At 45.4% G+C, this 20886-nt stretch overlaps 1 long non-coding RNA gene across 1 annotated transcript; it reads right to left on the bottom strand.

Annotated features, from left to right (window-relative positions):
• Nucleotides 1-972: 972 nt before the first annotated feature.
• On the bottom strand, nt 973-12897 carry LOC129201756 (uncharacterized). The gene is made up of 3 exons (XR_008575483.1): nt 12685-12897; nt 2558-2729; nt 973-1161 (listed from the first exon to the last, which is right to left on the bottom strand). It is a non-coding gene; the product is annotated as an uncharacterized LOC129201756 (long non-coding RNA).
• Nucleotides 12898-20886: the final 7989 nt, after the last annotated feature.

The raw sequence follows: 20886 nt of genomic DNA, 5'->3' as shown, positions 1-20886 counted from the left end.
CAGGGACTGGCACATGGTGTTATGCCTCTGGTGCATGCATTAAGGCGTGCATGCCTGCCTTATGCCAGCTATGAGAAAACAGGACACCAAATGATCTGGTTTAACATTAAAAGAACACGCACGGTCAATCCCTGTTCCAGAGTGAAGCCCGCAGAAACATTTCCCCCATCAACATGCTCTGATTATCAGTATAGGTTTGCACTGTATCAGCAGGTTGACATTGCATGACCGTCATTTTTGCCATTCAGGTACAAAGATCCCAAATGCTGGTTCAGCCTACTGTTGAACCACGCTGCAGGCTTCCCAGCCCTGCCGTACAGTGTGCTGCTGTGTGTTAGACTGTTTGCAGCTGAGGGCTGCAGTTCCCAGAGTCGTACTTCTTTGTGATGCTCACACCTCGCTGCATCAAAGCAGGGGGGGCAGTTGTGCCTCCCTCCTGAAAGCATCTGGATAATGCTGTGGTGGGGCACATGTAGAAAGGTTTCAGAGGTTAGGGGCCTGCTACCAGCAGTGTAAAGTGGAGGCTCCCTCAAAACATTCTCCACTTGCTGGATTATTCCAGTTTTATAGGAGGACACACATAAAAGATGAAAAGATTAAGGTGGTCTGACTTCCATACCAAGAAGTTCACTTTTTCTGCTTGTCCCCTGGTACAGTGGATGATTTTCTAGCCAAAGTAACTTTTGTTTGCCTGAACTCTGCAAGGAAGATGTCTATTTTGTCCCTGAACCTCCCTGAAAAGGCGACCATGGTCTGCTTTATATAGTCTGAGGTGTAGTCCAGAGTTTGTTGTTCACTTAGAGTGTCTTTGCCCCAGGGAATGTTTCAGAGGAACTTACATTGCAAATGCATCTAGTTTGCATTATAAACAGGACATATTTATCTTTCCAAGTAGAGATTATCTTGTTTACTTATTTTTTTATTTATTTGGTGCCATGGGGATACCTCTGTACAGGCAGGTAGTATTCAGTTGCATGTAGAAAATGGCAACTTAATCCAAGCAGTTTTACCGCGGACAATCATTTGTTTTGCGTCAGATTTTTAGCAGTGAGAATCTCTGAGAATCTCTTTCTTCCTTCCATTTCTGAGCTCACAGATGTTAAACACAGGCGATGCAGATCTGATGGTCTTGTGGTTCCTGCTTCTCCTTGTTTCCAGCTGCTAAATCACATTTAAAGATGTTAACAATACAGAAAATACCCTCAGCATATGACTTCTCTGTGCAAGTGATCACTGGAGCTGTCACAGGGGTATTATTAAATTGCAAGGAGAAGGAACACATCCCCCCTGGTTCTGAATGGAAGGGGAGGCATCTGTAAAGCACCTCCTCAAACAGGAGGTGGCCCACGCTTTAGAAAATGTTGAGGGCCCCACACAGGAAAACTTTATTTTAGGAAGCACAGGCTGAGCAGTTCACCTGTACTGGTTAGTCATTAAAGTCATATTGCAACCCAGTCCTTGTCAATGGATTTTTTTTTTAAACACAACACAGTGACTAGTGTCTTTACCTGCATAAATTTCCATATGATTTTTTTTAACCTAAAACGTGAAGTGCCTGTGGGATATGCAGATGTGCCTGTGGGACAATTGCGAGTAAACAGGTGGGTAGCAGCATGTCTGCAAACAGCTAATGCTCTGAGACACCAGCTGACAGCAAAGCAGGTCCTGTGGCACTGGAGGAGGTACAACAGAGATTTGTTGGGCAGCTGGGGATATAGTTTCATTCCTCTTCGCACGGGGGAGAACTGGCCACAGTGTTATAGGGGAGGTCTCTGTCATGGACGTAGCAGAAGAATTCAGAGTTCGTCTTTCTTCCTACTGTCAGTAACAATATTCCCTCACAGCTACAGCTCGGCATCTGCTTGGCTGCCTGTGGTATCGCTCAAGACTGCAGGATGAAGAGCTTGCACAGTAACTGGGTCAGAGAGTCTCCTTAGAGGAGACTGTGCTGTGTTTCTCCTCATCCCAGCCACCGTGTTCACTGAGATGCGGCGAACAAGTGGAAAACGTGGCATCAGGTAAAATAACCAGGCTTACAGCTGACTTTGGAAAATTTGGGAAATGAGGAGCAGCACAAAATTGGCTGCTTTGAGAAATTTAGACCAGTGGATCCTAAAAGTCCTTCTGTACCACAGCCCTGCCCCTTCTCTTCATTTGTATAATAGGATGTATTAGGATCCAGTTACAAGTCAAAGTCTGCTAGGGAGTGGAAGTGTGAAGCTTAATACAGTATCACAGAAATGGAAAGTTTCTTTAATGGTACAGAAGGGACTTGTGCTTGAAAGCATTTAACAGAGCCTTGGTAAGTAAACTGTAGTAATTGAGCTAGCAAAGGCATTTAGCTTGAATACTTTGTATATGTATAACAAAATCAAATAAGCACCAGGAAGAACTATTCTTCAAAGGGATAATTTGAAATGCTTCTATTGCCTCTCCAGACAAAGAGCACTTACTTGTTTCAGTGTGCACACTCCATTGTGCCATGTAGCTACAGTGACTCCTGGTTTGTGAACACAAAAGGATTTAAACCACAATGCATTAATGTCAAGCTTCATACCTGCAGTTATTTCAAGTCCACCAGGGAATACAGCCCTCCAGCTCCAGAACTTCAAACTGAGAACTCAGCTGATCATGGCATCCTCTGGGATTAATGCTCCCTCTGCTTCTCTCAACTCCAACTCATTGCTTTCCCAGAGGATCACTGTATACCTGGAAAGGGAACTGGGGTGCTGAAAGGCATGGAAGGGGAGATAAATAACAAGCATGAGCAAACTGTCAAAACTTCACTATGATCAGCTGTATGTCAGAGAAAAAGAGAGGAAGAGAAGGAAGAAAGCTAAGGACAATACAAGCTTTAAGGATCTGACCTCCATACCCAGCAGAATTCTAGTGTTGAATAGAAGAGGTTGTCAAAGGTCTTAATAACAGTTGGGTCAAAAAACACCCATTGGGATTGTTTATGTTTTCTTTCAACTGAACCCTGGGATGTTCACTAACTAAAATGTAAGAAGGAAATGGAGGCAAAAACCAGCGTTATGCCTGGGATGCTGCTGCAGCGCCTTATGGGGGTTAAGCTTTCCTCTGTTCTCCTCTGGGAAAGGGTCTTGCTTAGAGGTGAGTCCTAAGATGAAGGTCTGAAGAACAACACTTGCCACTGTGGCACCATATTAAGTTCTAAGTTTGCAAGGTTTAAGTAAAATATTTTAGTGAAGTGTTTTAAGTGGAAAGTGGAGATCCGATTTGAAATTTTAAGGTTAGAAGTTTTTAATTTTTATCCTTTTTTGGTAGAAAATCTTGTTTGGGGTCAGCTTTATGTGAAAATCTGTGGTGAACAAGAACTCACTAGATATGAGTTTGGTTTCACCTATTTGGACTCCTTTGATATTCAGGAGAATTCCAGTTCAAGAATTTTCATCTGAACAAGAGGAAATGAGGTAAAATTACCCACTGGAAAAAAAAAAAAAAAAAGAAAAAAAGAAAAGAACCTTTAACCAAGTTTTGGGAACAGTTTTCTATGTCCATGTTTGAAAGGTGCTGAGAAATGAACAGAAGACAAGGCATGGAAAAGGACAGAAACAAGGAGGAGAAGAGAGGTGGATAACAGAGAAGGCAAAGGGTCTAACATGCTGCAAAGATGGAGACTCACTTCAGAGAGCAGACTTCAGTAAAAGAATCAGTTGCAACCCATGCTGGAAGCAGGGAAGACAAGAGACAAAGGATTGGCTTTATCAGCCTCCAGGTGCTGTAGGAACGTGTGTCTTGTCAGCTGGGAAAGGCACATCTTCAGACCGTACAGCAACCCTAGCTTTTGCAGCAAAGAGCCTTCCAGAAAATACGTGCCACCAAGGAAACTTGTTGAAACTGTGAAAGCTGAGCCGAGGATGAGAGACTAGTTTTGAGTCCCTTTATTTAAACAACCAAATAAGGAAGAATCCAGCTTAAGCTATGACATACTGGGTTATTCTTATACAGGTACATGCAACAAAGCAACGTGATGGGAGAAAAAGCAACACAAGGTCATTACTGCATGCAGCTCTCCCACTCCCCCCGTTAGCAAGGCATGCAGCTATTTGGAAAAATTGGGGTCCAACCATTCTTTCTCTCTTCTTAGTGAATTTTTCTCACCTCCACTGTCCCAACCCACCACCCACCTTCCGAGAAAACCAAAGCTCCAGTGATTTGTTTGTAACATTTAATTCTTACTTGAAGAGCTTATGTTACTGGGTTTAAGGAAAACAAAGAATGCTAAACAACTTAAATGGCCAACAACTGACAAATAGCAAATAATCAAAGCACTCAATTCAAACATAAATGAGGCCATGGATTGCCTTTTATTCTGTCTTTGCACACTACCCAGAAAACAGGCAGAGGGGGTGCATTCTTGGTCAATCCCTAGGCACTGTCATAATAAACATGATTAATAGGCTATAATTTACCTGCACAAATAATTCAATGAACAAATACAAACAACAAACAAATTTGGGCAGCCACGATCAGATCTTGAGCAGAATAAAGCAAATTCACTAAATAAATTGGTATCAACTAGTCCTAGTAATTGCATTCCATCTCCCAGAATGGCTCCTGGATTACTTATGGAGCCCAAAAGCCTGCCAAGCATTTTACAGGCTATGTCCATTCCGTGCCTACGAGAGTGGATTCACTGCCTACACCCAAATCACTGAGCGCTTGCATTTGCACTGACATTTTTATGGGGCTTTCTAGCTTCGCAAGTGTTTTCTAGGGGGTGAAGTTTAAAATAGCTCTGGTCCTCTTGTAATATTCCTGATTAAGTAACAGGATCAGGCTAGGTTTTGCATTCTTTCAGCCACAGAAATGACTTACTGGGGGCATTAAAATAAGAGCCCCTGGAGAGACACGTGCACAGGTTATAGATAAGCCCTCAGCACTGCATTAGCTTTCCTTGTTATTTGCTTCTCTGTGTCTCAGTTATCCCAGGTTTTGAGCTTGAGTCACAGCTCAGCAGAGACGCTGCAAGTCTGTGCCGTCTTTAGCCAGCTCTGAGAGAAGTGAGTACCTCTCCTCCACAGACCAGAGCTCTGGTCTATTTTGTGACTGCCAAGCAGAGCTCTCACTCTTTGGAAGAAATGCTGAACGCAGCTTTCCTGGGCCATGCATCCTCCCTCCTCCCCGCCTCCGCCGGGCAGCAGTGCCGAGCGCGGTGGGTAAGCGCAGGTTCCACGACAAGGTAAGATAAATGGAGAAACATGCGCTGCAAGAGATGTTTATTGAGTGAGATGCTAAATGAATAACCCAATCAATGCCGTAATATTTAATTCAATACAAACTTCAGATTGAGAGTGTTCCCCATTTATTTTGTGCTGTCACAGAAATTGTCGTTCGTTAGAGCTGGGCGCTATCATTAAGGGGAAGAGGTTTTCAGCAAGGAGGGCCTGGCTCCAGGCTGTGCAAGACGGTGAGCGATGGAGAGTTTAGTAGCTTCCTTCTCTGCTAGGGAATTTTGGGGAAAGCAGGAGACATTGTGCTCTTCTGAAATGCTCCCACCCTCTGTAATGCCTTGTGCCAGCGTAACATTTTCTCCATGTGGCGAGGAGCCCTTTGCAGCTGTGTCTATGCCCTGGACTATTTGGACATGCCAACCATGAGTTTAAACCGCCCTATTCTCTCCCTCTTCTGGGCTCCCAGTCCCCTGCTGGGACACTGCCACCACTCACATTCTCAGCAGAGGGCTGCAGTCAGGGACGGGGGAGTGAGCAAGGAGCTGTGACCGTGTCCTGGGAACTCAGGCAGTGCCAGCTACGCAGCAAAAGGAGCAAGGGGAGGCAGAAAAACCCTCTTCCTGGGTGAAGTCCTGGACTGTCGACCTGCCCTCGCCACGTGCCTCCTCAGCGTGTCAACGCACACATCCCCTCAGCGCTGTGAGAAAACTGCAAGGTCAGCTGCAGCGTGCCAGCACACCCTGCTTGCGCTTGGACTAGCCCGCAGGCAGCCCTGCCCGCTGGCACGCCGTCCTGCCTCACCACCGGCACAAAGTGCTCACCCTCTGACGCACGTGCATTGGGATGTCGTGGCAGAGGTTGCCAGCTGGCTGGACACCCCTTGCTTGTGACAGGTGGCACGTTGTCTCTAAATCATCCTGGCCATCCTCATTCAGTGCACCTGGCACCCTGTCCCCCACATTTATAGCTGCCACTCTTATAGATTTCGAACCATCTGGTACAGCTCTAACTTGTCCTGTGCTTGATTGGATTTCCTGAGCATTATACCTGACTGAGTGGTGCCTGCGACTCCTTCCCTGTCCCATGTTGCCTCTGATGGTTGTTATTCTCTCCAGCCTCTGTCACTGGCCAGGTTGTGCCAAGATCCAGGACAATGTTTAAAGCACGGCATGGCATCACTGAACCCCTGTTCTTTGAACTAGTCTATTCTCTTTTTCCTAGGGATTTACATGAAAGCAGCCCCAGGTAGTTCAATATTGATTTCCGCACGGGTGTTTGAGAAATGCCTTCATTCCAGCAGGTTGAATACCTTCAGTGGGTGTTCTTCAAAGCCAGCTTCACTCTTGAAGTGATCTCAGTTAGCTTATTCATTCCCTTCTCAAAGTTCTTCATTCATTCTTCTGCCTCTCTCTTTGCTCTCTCAGGCAAGTCCTTAATTATCCCCCTAAGTGTTGCTCAGGTGAAGCAGCTGAAAGCTGTGCTTAACGTGTCCTCTGATTACCCGCAGAGGACTAATGAAATAAGGACAGATTTAGTGAGTCTGGATGCACATGTGTTTGCATGCTCATTTAGTTCTTTTAGTTCTTCCCTCACAAAGGAAACAAAATCTTGCTGGCCCCCAGTGAACTTCTCCACTGCTTTTGGGAACTGACATGTGCACAGCATACGTTTCTGTCAAGCCTCAAGTGCTCTGAAGGTTTCTAATTCAAGGTAATTTATGAGGAACTGTTTTGAAAGGAGAGCACAAAACCTCCATATTAAATGGGGGTGATCTAGAAGGCAAAACATATGTCAACGTGGCGATAACAATGTATGAATACAAACAGAGGCAACCCCCTACTCCCCTTTTCTATATCTAATCTATCCATTCATCCATTCTAACTCTACCTCCTCTTCTCACTTCTCTTATTTTTATGGCTGCAAGAATTCACGCTTCATCCACATTTCAAAGGCTGGTGAGTAACCAGAACTTTGTCGGCATCTTCATTTTAAACTGAAAAAACAAACAGCATCCCCTTAGCCCCCCTTCTCCCAGTCTGTTCCTGCCAGAAACATAGCAACCAGCACGCACGGCTTTCTGCAGGCAGCCTAGTTTGCATTTAATTAGTTCTGTGATATCCTAAACTTCTTTCAACCTCCGCCCCCAGAACATCGCTGTAGAAATCCTCACTCCGGGAATGGCACGATGGAGCTGTCAAGAACCCTGCATCTGTGCCAGGAAGTGTTTAGAGCCCTTGGATTCCTGAATCAGGACATGACTTGCCTGGAATATACTCTGCTACCAGGAAAATGAAGCAATGCAACGCTCTACAGAGGAACAAAGATAAGAAATCTCAACCCCATTTTATAAGCTGGGACGAATGAGCCAGAGATATGAAGCTACCTGCTCTCAGAGCATCTGTCTGGCGCATCAGTAGCCACGCCAGGACAGGCGCCTGCTCTCTCCTGCTGGGAGGAGACAAGGGTTTTCCAAGGTGAGGAGGAATCTTGTGGGACAAGCAGTCCTAATTCCTAGCATTTTCTTTTCACAGCCATGCATCCCTGTGCCAGCTGTGAGTAGTTCTTCATGAGTCTCATTGCAACAGGGCTTATATTCTCATGGATCACCTTTAGGTACTCAGACCAAGGGCACTGCACAGAAAAGGCAGAGGAACTTAACACTGGAGGGAAGGGGTTTGTACGGACCGGTATGGCCTTCTGGGCATGCTACTGTGTCAAGTGAGAGTGCTCAGGACCCTAATCAATAAACTCCTCCGCTTCGCCTTGTAGAAAACATCACCTCCAGCTCCATGCAATTCCCGTTAGCTCCATCAACTCCATCCCAGACCTGGGCGCTGCCTCCAAGGCTTCTGCTTGGTCACTGCACCAGAAGTTGCCAAAAATGGCAATGCGATCTTGTGGCTGAATCAAGCTGGCTGCTGGGGATCCTCGTCCTTTCTATTTCCCCTTGCCGGTCCTGAATTTCCACCCACAGGTCAATCATTCCCACATCTCTCTCCTCCAAACCAACAGGGGTTTCCAAGACAGCGTCAACCCCAGTGACTGTCTGAGGTGGTTGATGAGACAGTCACCATTTCTCCCCTGAGCAAAGCCTCCCTTTTCTGTCCGATTACCCCTAACCCACAGCTGATCAGTGCCAGCCACCGGAAAGCTTCTCACAGTTGCCTGCATTTCTGCTAGCCACAGCAAACCCAAAAGCTGGAAAGCAAGCAGAGCTAAAGCAGGCATCGATATTTTTAATCACTCCGTCAGCCCACTAACCCTCTTTGATGCTTCAGCCAGGCTTACAGTTGGCAAGAACGTTGCTGACAAGGGTGCCGGTACGTAGAGACGGGTCCTTTTTCTGTACGTGACCAGTGCAAGGGAGCTTCTTGCTCAGGCCATTCGCAGCCTCTCAGCAGGGGAGGCAGCCGCCTTCACCACCCAGACTCTGTGAATTAAAGCACAGGCAGCATTCGCCGTGTTCGACAGTTCCTCCCTCCCACCCCCTGCCACTCTGCTGCTGTTAAACTCGCTGCAGCTTCAGCTGCTTTATCATCTCATTTGCTTTCTGATCTGACACCAGCCTGCCATGCAGCTGATCAAAGGCAGAAACCGGAGTGCAGCCAGGCTGAGCAGCCCAGAATTCAAACAAACATGCCACTTCCCATCTCTAGATGTTAGACAACTTCACTTCTTGCTGTTACTGCCTCTTTTAATCTCTCCGTCCGCACATACACACCCCCCCTTTGCTTTCTCTTCATCCTCTACATTCATTCCCGGTACACCTTTTCCCTTTATTTTCTTGACTTTTCCCTTCACTTTTCCGCCTTTCCCCCTTGCCTCCAAAGTCTCTCTGTCTTCACGACTGCTCTCATTCCTTCCTCCTCTTTCTTCCTCCTCTTCCCGGTGTTTTCACACCCGTTTACTTGATTGCTCCACCTTCTGCCTCCTCTTCCTCACTCTTTTTGGAGACTCTACATTGTTTCACAGGAGTGAAGTCACTTCCTGGAGTGTGGAAGTAAGGTCCCAGAGGGGGTATTGTTTCCTTCAAAGCCATGGCCAGACTATTATTAGTATCAATATTATCTTTTTACACATCCCTTGAATTGGTAAATGACCACCTACCACGAAGACTTTCAGGGATGAGAAGCCTCTCATCACCTAAAATTCAGTGTAGGGAAGAAGGAAATTCACAAGTCCATTTCTGCGAGCAAGCAAGAAAGGAAGGGAAGAAAGGAAGAAAAAGAAGAGACAAAGAAAAAAGAGAAAAGAAAAAAGCAAAAAAGATATTTTGGGCTTTTGGTGAGGGTGGGGATGACAGGCAGTAAATATGAGCAATTCAAATAGAAAACTTTTCACGTAACAGTGTTGAATTCCATTTTAACATAATGCTCAGATAACTCTCGCATCTCAGGCTGAACTAGCGATCCTTAGCATCTCTCTGGTAATTCTCTCCATCACCTGCACAGGACTACAAATTAGTCCTAATTCTGGATTTGAGCCCACATTTCAGTCTGCAACCAGCTATCGCTCCAAATCGGGAAGGAGGCCAGTTCAGGCCTGTTTACGTTAGGAAATGAATGTTGAGTCTGATCCCTTATGGCAAGCCCAGGCTCTTGTCCCTGATGGTAGACAGCCCACAGACATTAGAGAAAGGCATAGGAATCACATGTGAGACAGGTGAGATAATTTTGCCTCCACTTCCCTACTCATTAGGGCTCAGCCAAAGCTTCAAGAGTTGGAAATGATGTTCCAAGGCTCAAACTAATCTGCAAAATTTGTGTTGAGATCTGAACATCTCTGAGGTCTTCAGGCAGGCATTTTGGTCTACACCCATCTTGATTAAAGTATTCCTGTATTCAATTAACTAAAATATAATGGGATTATTTCACAACATGCAATCTGATTTTTTTTTTTTTCGTTACAGTAAAGTGAGCGAGTGGTGATTACAGGGCTTAATACAGCAGGCCTTGCTGTTCCACTGGAATCAAACAGTGACATGAAATTAGGCCAATTTAGCCAGAATTTCTTGGGGGAAGCTAGGAGTCGGGGAATATATCTCTGGTTTTCCTTCATAAGATTATTTTTCATTAGATAATTCTAGAAAATGTATTCCATGGCACATTATATAACAGAAGAAGAAACAGTTTAAATGAAAGACACTTCATTTTCATCAAAATAAAATACACATTGAATCAAGTGTTACATACACACACACAAAACCCTTTCCCCAGAATATTCCCTAATAGAAAACATCTTTCAAAAATTAGGGCTTTAATTCCAGTTCCGTGTCAAGCTCATATTTCAAAAATCTGCATCCTGTGTGCCAAAGGGTCGTGTGTTTTCTTTTGCCGGAGACTGCCTCTGGGAACGATGGCCAGCACCAAGGGCAGGCGCAGGGCTGGCAGCGGGCACCCGCCTGCGTGATGCAGCTACATCCAGCCTGGAAGTGGCTTCAAAAAACCACCGGTGGTTCATAGAGCACATTTTGAAATTCCACCACCCATCTCTCTCCTCCACCTTGGTGAAACAAAATGGTTGTTCTCCACGGGGTTTCCAGCTAGGAAACTTCCACTTCACTCTGTAACTTTGGACCAGTCCCTGATCAAGGGCCCGTCTCAGGGCTTTGCTAGCCACGGCAGTCCCAGAGATGAATAACTGAGCTCCTAAACATCAAATTCTCTTGGTTCAAATCCACTAGGGAGATTTTATTTACAATATCTTTCTATGTCAGCAGCCAAGATAGTTCATTTTTGTGCCCAAAACCCACCCTTTACACATCTGCATATGCTCCCACATGAATATGCTCTAAAATTTATCCTTATCCATCATATTGGGGTGCTTTAGTTTGTGGGTGCTACTTTTGAACCTCCTGACGTTTCCAACTGAAGGTGTCTCGTGTGCTATGGGATGCTTAAAAAAAAAACCTAAAAGAAAAGAATTCACACTCTATGGTCCCTAAATCCCAAGTTCTCAGCTTAATAATACATTTTCAGCTGTGCAGTTCCAACATTCATAACTAGTGCTGAGAAAATAATTTGCAGCCAGTAATTTACTGAAAGAATTTAGTCCTTTTCTCTGCTCGCAGATGGTCCCTGAGCAAAATCAAAATTTCCTCGAATGTACTCATTATTTGAAAATACTCAACACATTTTTGGCAGGGCTTTTTTTTTTTCCCCTTCAAAAAAAAAAAAAAAACCAACCCAAAACCAAACAAACCCTTGCAGATTGATCACAAAAGCATTGCTTGTGTATTCCATAGTTAGTATTCTAGCCATGAGCTCCTGGTTTGTTGTGATTAATCATAGGTTCATAGTATGGTTTCCATTCCCCCACTGGAGGGAAAAACAAAACCCCCGTAATTCTTATAGTCGGGTGCAGGACTATGAAAAACCCCTGGGGCTTTGATTTCCCTTGGGAAAAAGGAGCAGGTAAATTAGACGAGGGAATTTTAACCCTTTTAATCTCTGGTTCTCCCAGGCTTTCCCAGATCTTTCATAGTACCTACAGTTCCAGTTTCATGTGGCCTCCGTACAAGGTCTTGCAACGGTGCAGCAGGGCCATGTATTTGGGAGCGTGCATCCCAATGGCACGGCCCCATGAGTCACACCCCCTCGCACTCCCTGGCCCTGTGCAGTGAAATCAGCTCACCCCAGACCAGGGCAAGAAAGCACCCCTGGCAGATGGAGAGGTTGCAGGATGCTGCGCTGTAAGCACGTGAAGTACGGGATGAGCTGGAGGCAGCACAGGGATGGTGGTGGGCAGAGGACTCTTCTTCAAATTTGTGAGACTTGACAGGTCTGTTTTTTTAAAGAATCGCACCAGAGGACAAATAAATAAGGCTTCAAAAATTGATTGATAGGCTGGGTCCATCATTTAAATTCCATTATCTCCTTGCACGCCAAGGAACTACATTCAAGGGAGGAACTTAGCATTATATTTAACTGTGTTCAGACCAAACCCTAGAGAGAGGAATGCTGTTTACTTACAGGCTAGTTAAGGCTACAGTAGACCCACCAACTACTTATTCTGCTCTCATGTCCTGCTCACCTGCCCCGCTAGCTTTGGGTTGTCCTGCTCCTCCAGATGAAACACTGGAATTCATCCAGGGCTGGCTACAAGCTGATGTCCTAGAGCTGAAGGGATGGGGCCACAACCTGGTACAAATCCTCTGAGCCATCCCTTCCATCCATCAGTCGCGCTCTTTCTGTGCTAATGTGTGCTACTGATGCAAGCACAGACAGAATTGTGCCACTCTTTGCAGCTGCTTCAGGGAAGAATCACATTTACATTACTAAATGCAGCTTTCCAGCAAAAACAGAGTGAAGTCAGAAGACAGCCTTTGATAAGGAAGAAAGAGACTTTAAAACAAATAACCCACATTCACTAACATGTATTCAAATACAGACAAGAGGAACAGTGGTAAAAAAACCCCAAAACTCCTGACATTTCTGCTTCAAGCAGCCTTTATCACAGAGCATGCAGTTTTTATTTTGGCTGTTACCTTTCCTTTTGATAGTCTCTTCTGAATCACTTCTCAAACAGACATTTCTCCACTTCTCCACATGTACTCCGTGGTGTTGGGGGGATCCTGTCTCTTGCAGATGTGTTCTGTGTTAGCCTACCCCAAGCAATGACCAGCTCTAAAGGCGTAAAAGGCTTTTCTGTTCCTGGAAGGCATTCTGTGTCCGCAGCGGAGCTCTGGCAAGAGGTCTTGAATTTGACTTATATCAGGAAGACAGGACAGACATGCCTGTCTTGCTGCTGCATATATAGAACTATGACAACTTATAAATGTTTTGAGAAAAAAAAAAAAAAGAGGAGGAGGTTTTTCAAGGGGATGACATTTGCATTCAAATTAATTTAGTATATGGGAGATTCTGTTTGTTAATCATATGTATGAAAACACCTCACAAAGCCTTTGGGACATAGAAGGTGCACTATGATAGCCTGGCTAGATAGTTGGTACATGTAGCCCTTACATTTTCAATATGACACTAGATTTATTTTATTTTTTGAATTGTGTGACAGGATGGTAGAAACTAAGGAGTTTCAGCAGATGGAAATGGGCAGCTGCAGCTAGCCTCAAACAGAAAAGAAAGGATTTCATGACATTTACAGCAACAAAAAAGCAGAAGCAAACTAGCTGTTGAAGATGACATCAGTAAGTTTCAGAATTAGCCCTTTATTAGGGTAGGTGATGAGATTTATAGCATTCAGAACTAGTGGGTTTGAGTTGTATTCTTAAAAAACACTGGATCAGAGAGTTATTCTCAACTAATATTCTGATAGTTGTTTCTAGCTTTTTTTGATGGCAGAAAAAGTCTTCAGAAAAAAATGAATCTGAAACAAAGAACAATTCAGAGACAGGAGGTCAATTCTGTGGCAACTTCCATGGCAATATGAAGACAAAAGAAATAAAACAATAAGAGCTGTTATAAAAGGTAGCTTTTTCATGGCTAGAACATTTTCTGTCTATTATAAAGTTAAAAAAATAAGGAATTTCCTCAATCAGAAAGCACAGGCTGAATCACTCTGGACTTAGGATGTTTAAAATATAAGGCAAAATCTCAGTCCAAACCTGGCAGTTCCTTCCACTCTCAACACCATTCAGCACAGACCTCTCTCCCCCAAGTATCAGCATCTCGAGTTCAGATCCGGATGTGAATTCCTTAACTTCTTAAAAAGTCCCACCAGTTAGGAAGTCAAAAGAGGACAAACGTTACAGTGTGTGGGCTTCGACACCTCTTGAATCAACAGGGTAAAAAAAGAAACACAACTTCATTAGCCAATCTTTCCTATTATTTAAGCTCAAGGTTTATGCCAGATAGTACATATTCTAACCAAGGGGAGAATGATATAGCGAACCCAGGCTTTATTAAGGTCCGGGTGTACATGATTTACTTTTCATTAGATTTAGTTAGCAGCTAAATAGTAATTTGGACAAGAGTTCTAGCTGTGCTTAATACTTTAGTCTTACAACGGAATAATATCTCCAGCATCATTAAAAACAAACATTCAGATGGGAGCAAATTAACTCATCTCAATTCAGCCAGCTACAAAGGCCTCCTTTCTGTTACTGCTATTTCAGAAAAATTATGTCAGCCATTTCCAAATCACCTCTTAAAAATATGTGTCTTTTGCATCAAGCCTGTAAGGCCATAAAATTCAGGTCCTTTCACTTCAGTAAGGGGGACGCTCCCCAGGGTCCCTGTGTTTTCTTGGAGAATGCCCTGCAAGTGGGGGGACCACGTAGTCCAACTCTCCCTGCCACAGAGGTGGCACTGGATGAGCGGTCATCCGACAAGCCACTGTCATAGTTTTATAGGTCACCTATAAAATGCGACTTCACAAAGCAACCTGCCCTAAAATATTTAGAGGTCCAGGTCTTACCCAACAGCTTCCAGCGAAGGGCACTTACCCCCCCCACCAGGGCATACACCAGGTCATAAAATAAACAAGGAATGCAGCCTCCGCTTTGACACTGATTTTGTTCGTGGGTGATCAAATCCTTTCTATTCCTTTATCCACTATTCAGTGTCTCGATAACGAGCACCTCGAGGTCCGGGCAATACAAAGAGAGCTGCAGAAAGCAACAGCAAAACCCTCACTGGCTGCCTGCGACTGGCTTCTGTGCTAAAAGCTGGAACAATCTCTCCTCTGCTTTTCCACTTAGAGTTTCTCTGATGCTTTCTGGCTAAACAAGAACAAGCCCCATTTATTCTTAGAAAAGTTGCTGGGTCACCCATAAGCCCAAATTTAAGTTCTGGTGGAAAATACTTTTCTGCAAACTGCATCTGAAAACTGCCCACTCTCAAATCCCACTTCCTATCCCAAAGCACTTTGAGGAAGTTTGGATACACATCTGAACTTTTCAGCTTGATGTAGTCTCTCCCTGTGACTCATAGAGATGATTCCATGAATATTTAATTTTTTAAGTTCCAAAAGGAAAAAAAAAAGGCTTAAATAGGGAAAGAAAGAGACTCAAACAAATACCATAGCTGCCAACATCTTGTGACAGAAAGTCAATAGCTTTTAAATCTGCATAAAATTACATACATTTCCATGAAATTACCTGCATTTGCATATAGTGATGCTTGATGCTACAAGGGATTTGCAGCTCCTCCCCAAGACTCCCCAAATCCTGGCTTCTCCCACCGGCCCAGCAGCGCATTAATTCTGCCATCTTTGAGCTCTGAGGCACTGGGAAAATCCAGGAGGGAATTGCTAGGCTATTTCCACAGCCCAGTGGAAATTTCTGTCTGACCAGGGACATGGGCAAGTGGCTTCTGGAAGTCTCCCTGAGACCTCTTGCCCTTTTCCCTTCCCCATCCCTTCCTCTCCTCCTTGGCAGTGCCAGGAGAAAGCTGGGGAGGACAACTTGCAGCAGGTAGAAGAAAGTCTGTCCTCCTCCTTCCTGTCCCTGCTCCTCACCACATGCAACAATAAGGTGGTGCCTATAGCATCACCAGCTAGGTGTTGGCTCCAGTCCTTGGGGGGATCAGGGATCCACCTCAGCCCCTCACAAGCTGGGGCAAGACAACCCTCTGGCACCCTGTACAACATCTTGGGTTGGGGAAGGAGGGAAACAGGGTCTGGTGGTAAAAAAGACCAGCCGTAGGGGTTTCTGGAGTGCACGGAAGGGGAAAAGACTGGCCCACAGACGGTGAGTGTCTGCAACTGGAGCTGAGGGGAAGCTTGAAAAGGCATGAGGAATACTGGCTTTTATCCCCAGGCAGAGTATCACAAAGAAAGGGAAACCCCAGCCACAAATCACCTGACTGAAGGGCTGCCATCACAAAGCATTTAAGCACAGCACTTCCCAGAGGATGTGATGGCTGCCATACCTTCCTGCCCTGTCCAGCCCCGCGCTGCTCCCCTTGGTCGTGTCAGCGCAGCTATATTTGAGGGGTGAGTCCAGGAACCCCAGTTCACATTGTGGCCCCCACACTGGGGAAGCCAGCGAGGTTGTGGGCACAGTGTGTGTGTGTGGGGAGATGGGAACCACCTGCCAGCAATCCTAGTGCAGCTGGAAATCTCAACCTTAGAGACAGTCTGAGTCTGGGCTTAGACAAGATATGTTGTTTTTCACTACCTAACAAAAAGCAAGGATAATTTTGATGAGCAATTCCTTCCTGCAACAGTCCACAATTTTGTTTTTAGCAGATAGATATATTCTGGAGACCGTCCTGCTGCCTGAACTGACAGCTGGGGGATCATGGAGTAACCTATCCTCAGGACCAGCGAGCATCCTGAACAGACAGCTTCTTCCACAGTCCTCCCTCACATCAGGGAGAGAGCAGGACTTGAGGAGTTGAGGGTTTTATTTTTTTCCTGCCTTCTCATTGCAGCTACTCAGCCCAACAGCCAAAGGTACTGTTTGATGTGCTTAGGTTTCCCCTGGTGACATTTGCCTACTAAAAACTGAACCCAAACTCCTTTCACAGAGGTCACGAGACAGGTTAGTAATGAGTTGGATCAAAATAGGGAGTGCTTTGTATCGCACCCCCAGGCCCTGGCCTCCCTGTGTGTAACTGCTTTTGAAATATATTTGGTAACGCACCGAATGTATTTAAAGGGATTGTGGAACTGGCCAATTTTCATGCTAATTAAAGTGCAGGAGATGGAAGTGAGCTGTTTGAAACACATTACAGCACCGAGGAAAACATATTGTGCGCTATCTCGTATTTTTCAAGAGCCCATATTCAAATCCACTTTCAATCTGTGTGCCCTGTGCTGCTGCTGCTGCCTGCGTTACCAATCCACAGGCAGCGTCCGTCCTGCCCCTGTGCTGGCCCAGCGTTTGGCATGGGATGGACCTGGATGCAGAGCCTGTCCCTGGGGACAGAGAGAACTAGGTCAGTGGCTTGGAAGGAGCTGGAGCGCCAGGCTCCCACATGGGGGGAGGCGGGGAAAGGAGAAGATTACTAATCTCCACAGACAGCATAGCCAAAGGGGACAATATTTAAATTTCCCACAGCGGATGCTCGCAGAGGAGAGAGCCCAGGCTCACAACGGTGTTTCTCTTGCAAGGACTGGGGGAAGTGTGAGGTTCAGTTAAGTGTCTGGGGGAAGGGAAATCTCAAGCAGAAAGACATTTGCAGAGCATGAGAGCATCCTTTCTACGCCTCCCTGGGTAGCTAGTTGGTCAGTTCACACACGCTGTCCCAGGTAGACAAGAGCTAGACCAGCATCTCTGAGCAAGGAGCATAGATGTAGCTTTGACCTGGATTTCAGCCGCTCAGGCTGCATGAGCTGCTTATCAAATACAGAGCAATTTACTTATCTGGCAGGTCTGTTGAGACCAATTTTGCCTGTTTTGTCCAATTTGCCCAGATGATAAGTTTATAAACCCATTTCTTTTTGGGACATCAAGTGCTGCCCTTTTGTTTATACACAGTTCCTTCCTCTACAGGAAGAGACCCCTTCAGAGTGCACATTCATATATATGAGCTACTTTCAGTGTCTGGCTGGAGAAAAATCCGCATGTAAATTGATGGGAACATCCTTGTGTACCTCCCAAGGTAGCGGTGCATGTCCAACAGCCCTCCAGTTCATCTCTGCGTGTACCTTTGCCTCCCTGCAGATGGTGGCTGGCAGAGGGGATGATCTCTCTAGGCACACATGCCCGTTCCCCCAGGAAGACTGCAGACAGAAGGGTCTATTTCCATGTAGACACACCATAGCTATAGGACTCTTGCCTATGCGTGATTGCTTGTATGTAGGAATTACTTGGCTCTTTTCCTTCTGTTTTCATCTCCTTGCCCTCTCTCACTGTCCTTTGGATGCAGGGGCTGCAAGCATATTTGTCCCTGGGGCTGAGAGCTACCAGGCTGCGCCGTCAAGTGCTGAGCAGTATTTCTTCACCCTCAGGAGGAAATCTGCTTCTTTAAATATTTGTCTGACTCCCTGACAGCTTTTCGACAGAACATCCACTCCCCTGTTTACAGTAGCATTCAGTGGCAGAAGACATCTCTATCAGGGCACCCTCTCGTTTGCAAGCAAAGCCCTATTCCCGGCTGGCAACAGATCTTCCTTCTCTGTTTCAGTTCATATTTGAGTTTTGTCCCTTGTGTTATCTTCTGTGAGGGCCTCATTTCCCAAGCCTGAATTTGGAGAGACAGCTGCCCTGGAGCTGGTATGCAGATTGCAAAGGTTAGGCAGTAGCAGGTGAGATGGTAAAAATGAGAGGTTCTTCCTACTTCGGCTCCACCAAAGGATGGAGGTGGCGGAGTAACAGCAAAAAGAGCAAATCCCTGTTCTTGTGAAATAAAGGCAAGTGTCTCTCTTAAATGCTAATTGAGAAGTTTTTCTTCCTTCAGAGTCTGGCAAGTGATGTGGGGGAGGTTGGGGGGCAACAGGAAGATAGGAATGACCTAGCAATACCTGGGAAGGCCCTGCAATCCCGGGGATCACATGGTTTTGGAAGTGGCAGCAGCCCTTAGAAGGCAGCTGAAGTAAGCCAAGATGACATGTGGGAGTAGGGGAATTAGCCAGCCCTGTCTGATGCTGTTTCAGCTTTCTGGTGTCAGGTCCAGCCGAAGTCCTTGTCTTTGGAGAGAAGCCATCACTAGTCCATTAGATCAGTTTCTGACTTAGCTCTAACAAGGCGATGTGGCTGACTGGTCAGTGCAGTAACGAATTTGAAGAGAGATGCCTGAATTAAGTCATCCCTAAAGAGTCTCTGAGAGAATAACCTGGTTTCATGAGCTTGTGGTAGACTAAGTCTTTTAACAAGAACAATACCTAGATTGCCTTTGTGACATTGGAATTCACCGAGTGCTTAAACCCTGCTCTGCCGGTGCCTGGCAGCTTACAGCATGAATGGTAAATAGAAGTGCTTGCAGGAACGAAGAGATTGATTAATAGATGATTCCCATTAGAGCATGGACCAGAATATAACAGGGTTGGCAGGGACAACCTGTGCATCAAGTTCATTTTGAAGTCAATGGTGTGGTGCTGCCAAGATTTCTTCTGCAGTGTCTTCTCCATGTAAAGGAGAGCAGGACCTTTGCTGATGCTGGTGGTATTCATGTTGCCTTGTTCCGCTCAAACAGAGGGTTGAGAAGAACCATCTATCTATGGTAAGCTGAGAAGCTTAAAAGATCCTCCATGTTTCAAAGACGATGAGAAACTTAGGAGTCCCAGAGTCTCAGGAACCTCAAGGCAGCTATTCCCAGGTCTTTACGATGCTCAGATTAGGATCACAAATAGTTTTGCCTTGAAAAGCTGTCTCTGGCAGAACTACAGAAACTTGTGTTCAGAGGCAGCACTGTAAGCTGAGTGTCACCCAAAGGAGGGAGGGAGGGATGCTCTCCTACAGGATTTCTGGAAGGCACTGCCATTGTTCAGAGTGCAAGTGGGCTGAGGAGCTTAACAGATGGCTGCAGTGAGACACGGACTCTCTACAGATGGTGAATTCATTCCCTCCGAGATCAGTGGTGGGCTGGATGACAGCCCAATATGGTTGCAGACTCCAAAAGCCTGTATTACCCCCACACACCCTGTTATCATGACATTTTCCTCTTTGGAGTAGGCAAAGGGATTTAGAGAGACAGACACATACATGGGTAGGGAGAAACCAGAGAAAATGGCAGATGGCATAGAAATAGGTATGTATCCCTCTGAGAGGCTGTCAGCATGGGAAGAGAGGGCGGAGCAGTTATTGCTCACTAGCTTCCCTTGTGGACATCCCTTCCAGTCCATGGACATCCACAGGATGGGACACCCTGGTTTTCAAAACATAACTTTCATAAGCACCACATCTCAGTAAGCAAAATCACCAAGGATGGTGTCTCTGTGAAAATCTCCCAAGAAGCCCTTGTCCTGAAGGATTTTTCTCTTTGAGACCACGGTCACATTGTTAAACACTGGCCAATACTAGTTAGAATGATCTTCTGGCTGGATTTTTTACAACCAGCTGTTAAAAGGCTGGAAGCCTTTTCCAGACTTTATGAAATCAGTGGAATTAGACAGTAAATGACTTTCTGCTGTGAGCAGCCTTAGATTTGAATGGTTCTCCACCTTATCCCTCCCATCCCAAAACACAACATCAAACTTCCCATCAAATAAGCAGTTTATCAAGTTTTATCAAGGGAAATTGTTTGGTTTCTTAGCTTTTTAAAAGTCAAAACAGGAAAGTATTTTAAGCCAGAAATAGCATATCAGAGAGTTTAAATTCTTTCAAACACAGGTGGGTCTTTTTTGCAATCAGGTCATTTTTCTGAAGCCAATCCTCCTCCAGGTGATATTTCAGCAATGCAACAGTGCAAGATGTCACTGAGTTCAGGGTTTAGGAAACCATACCCTTATTCATTTCAGGATGATCTTGGGCTATTTAATGATTGTGGTGGATAATACCAGGAAGCTGTCTGGAAACACTCAGCTCGGATGCAGTTCCAGGTTCCACAGTGAACATGTAGGTCGGAGAGTTATCTCAGCAGTCAGCATCCATTGACTCATAGGAAACCTGACTCACAGCCATTCATGTTAAATGGTAACTACAAAAGTTCCTTTTATTTCTGTATTTCCATATAAGCTTATAAGATGATACCCACAGGGACTAATGCCATATTATGTCAGGAGCAAGCTTAACTTCAGCAGGCTGGTATTCAGCAAACCACCAAAGCTGGGCAAAGGTCTGGATTAGAATGCATCTCCTGATAGCTCCTCTGCCCACAGCCCCAGGGCTTTCTGGCTGAGAAGC

The sequence above is a fragment of the Grus americana genome, chromosome 1 (genome assembly GCF_028858705.1).
Source record: "Grus americana isolate bGruAme1 chromosome 1, bGruAme1.mat, whole genome shotgun sequence".
Taxonomy (NCBI): Eukaryota; Metazoa; Chordata; class Aves; order Gruiformes; family Gruidae; genus Grus; species Grus americana.
Note: the sequence above shows the minus strand (reverse complement) of the source record. Positions and strands in the feature narration are given on the sequence as shown.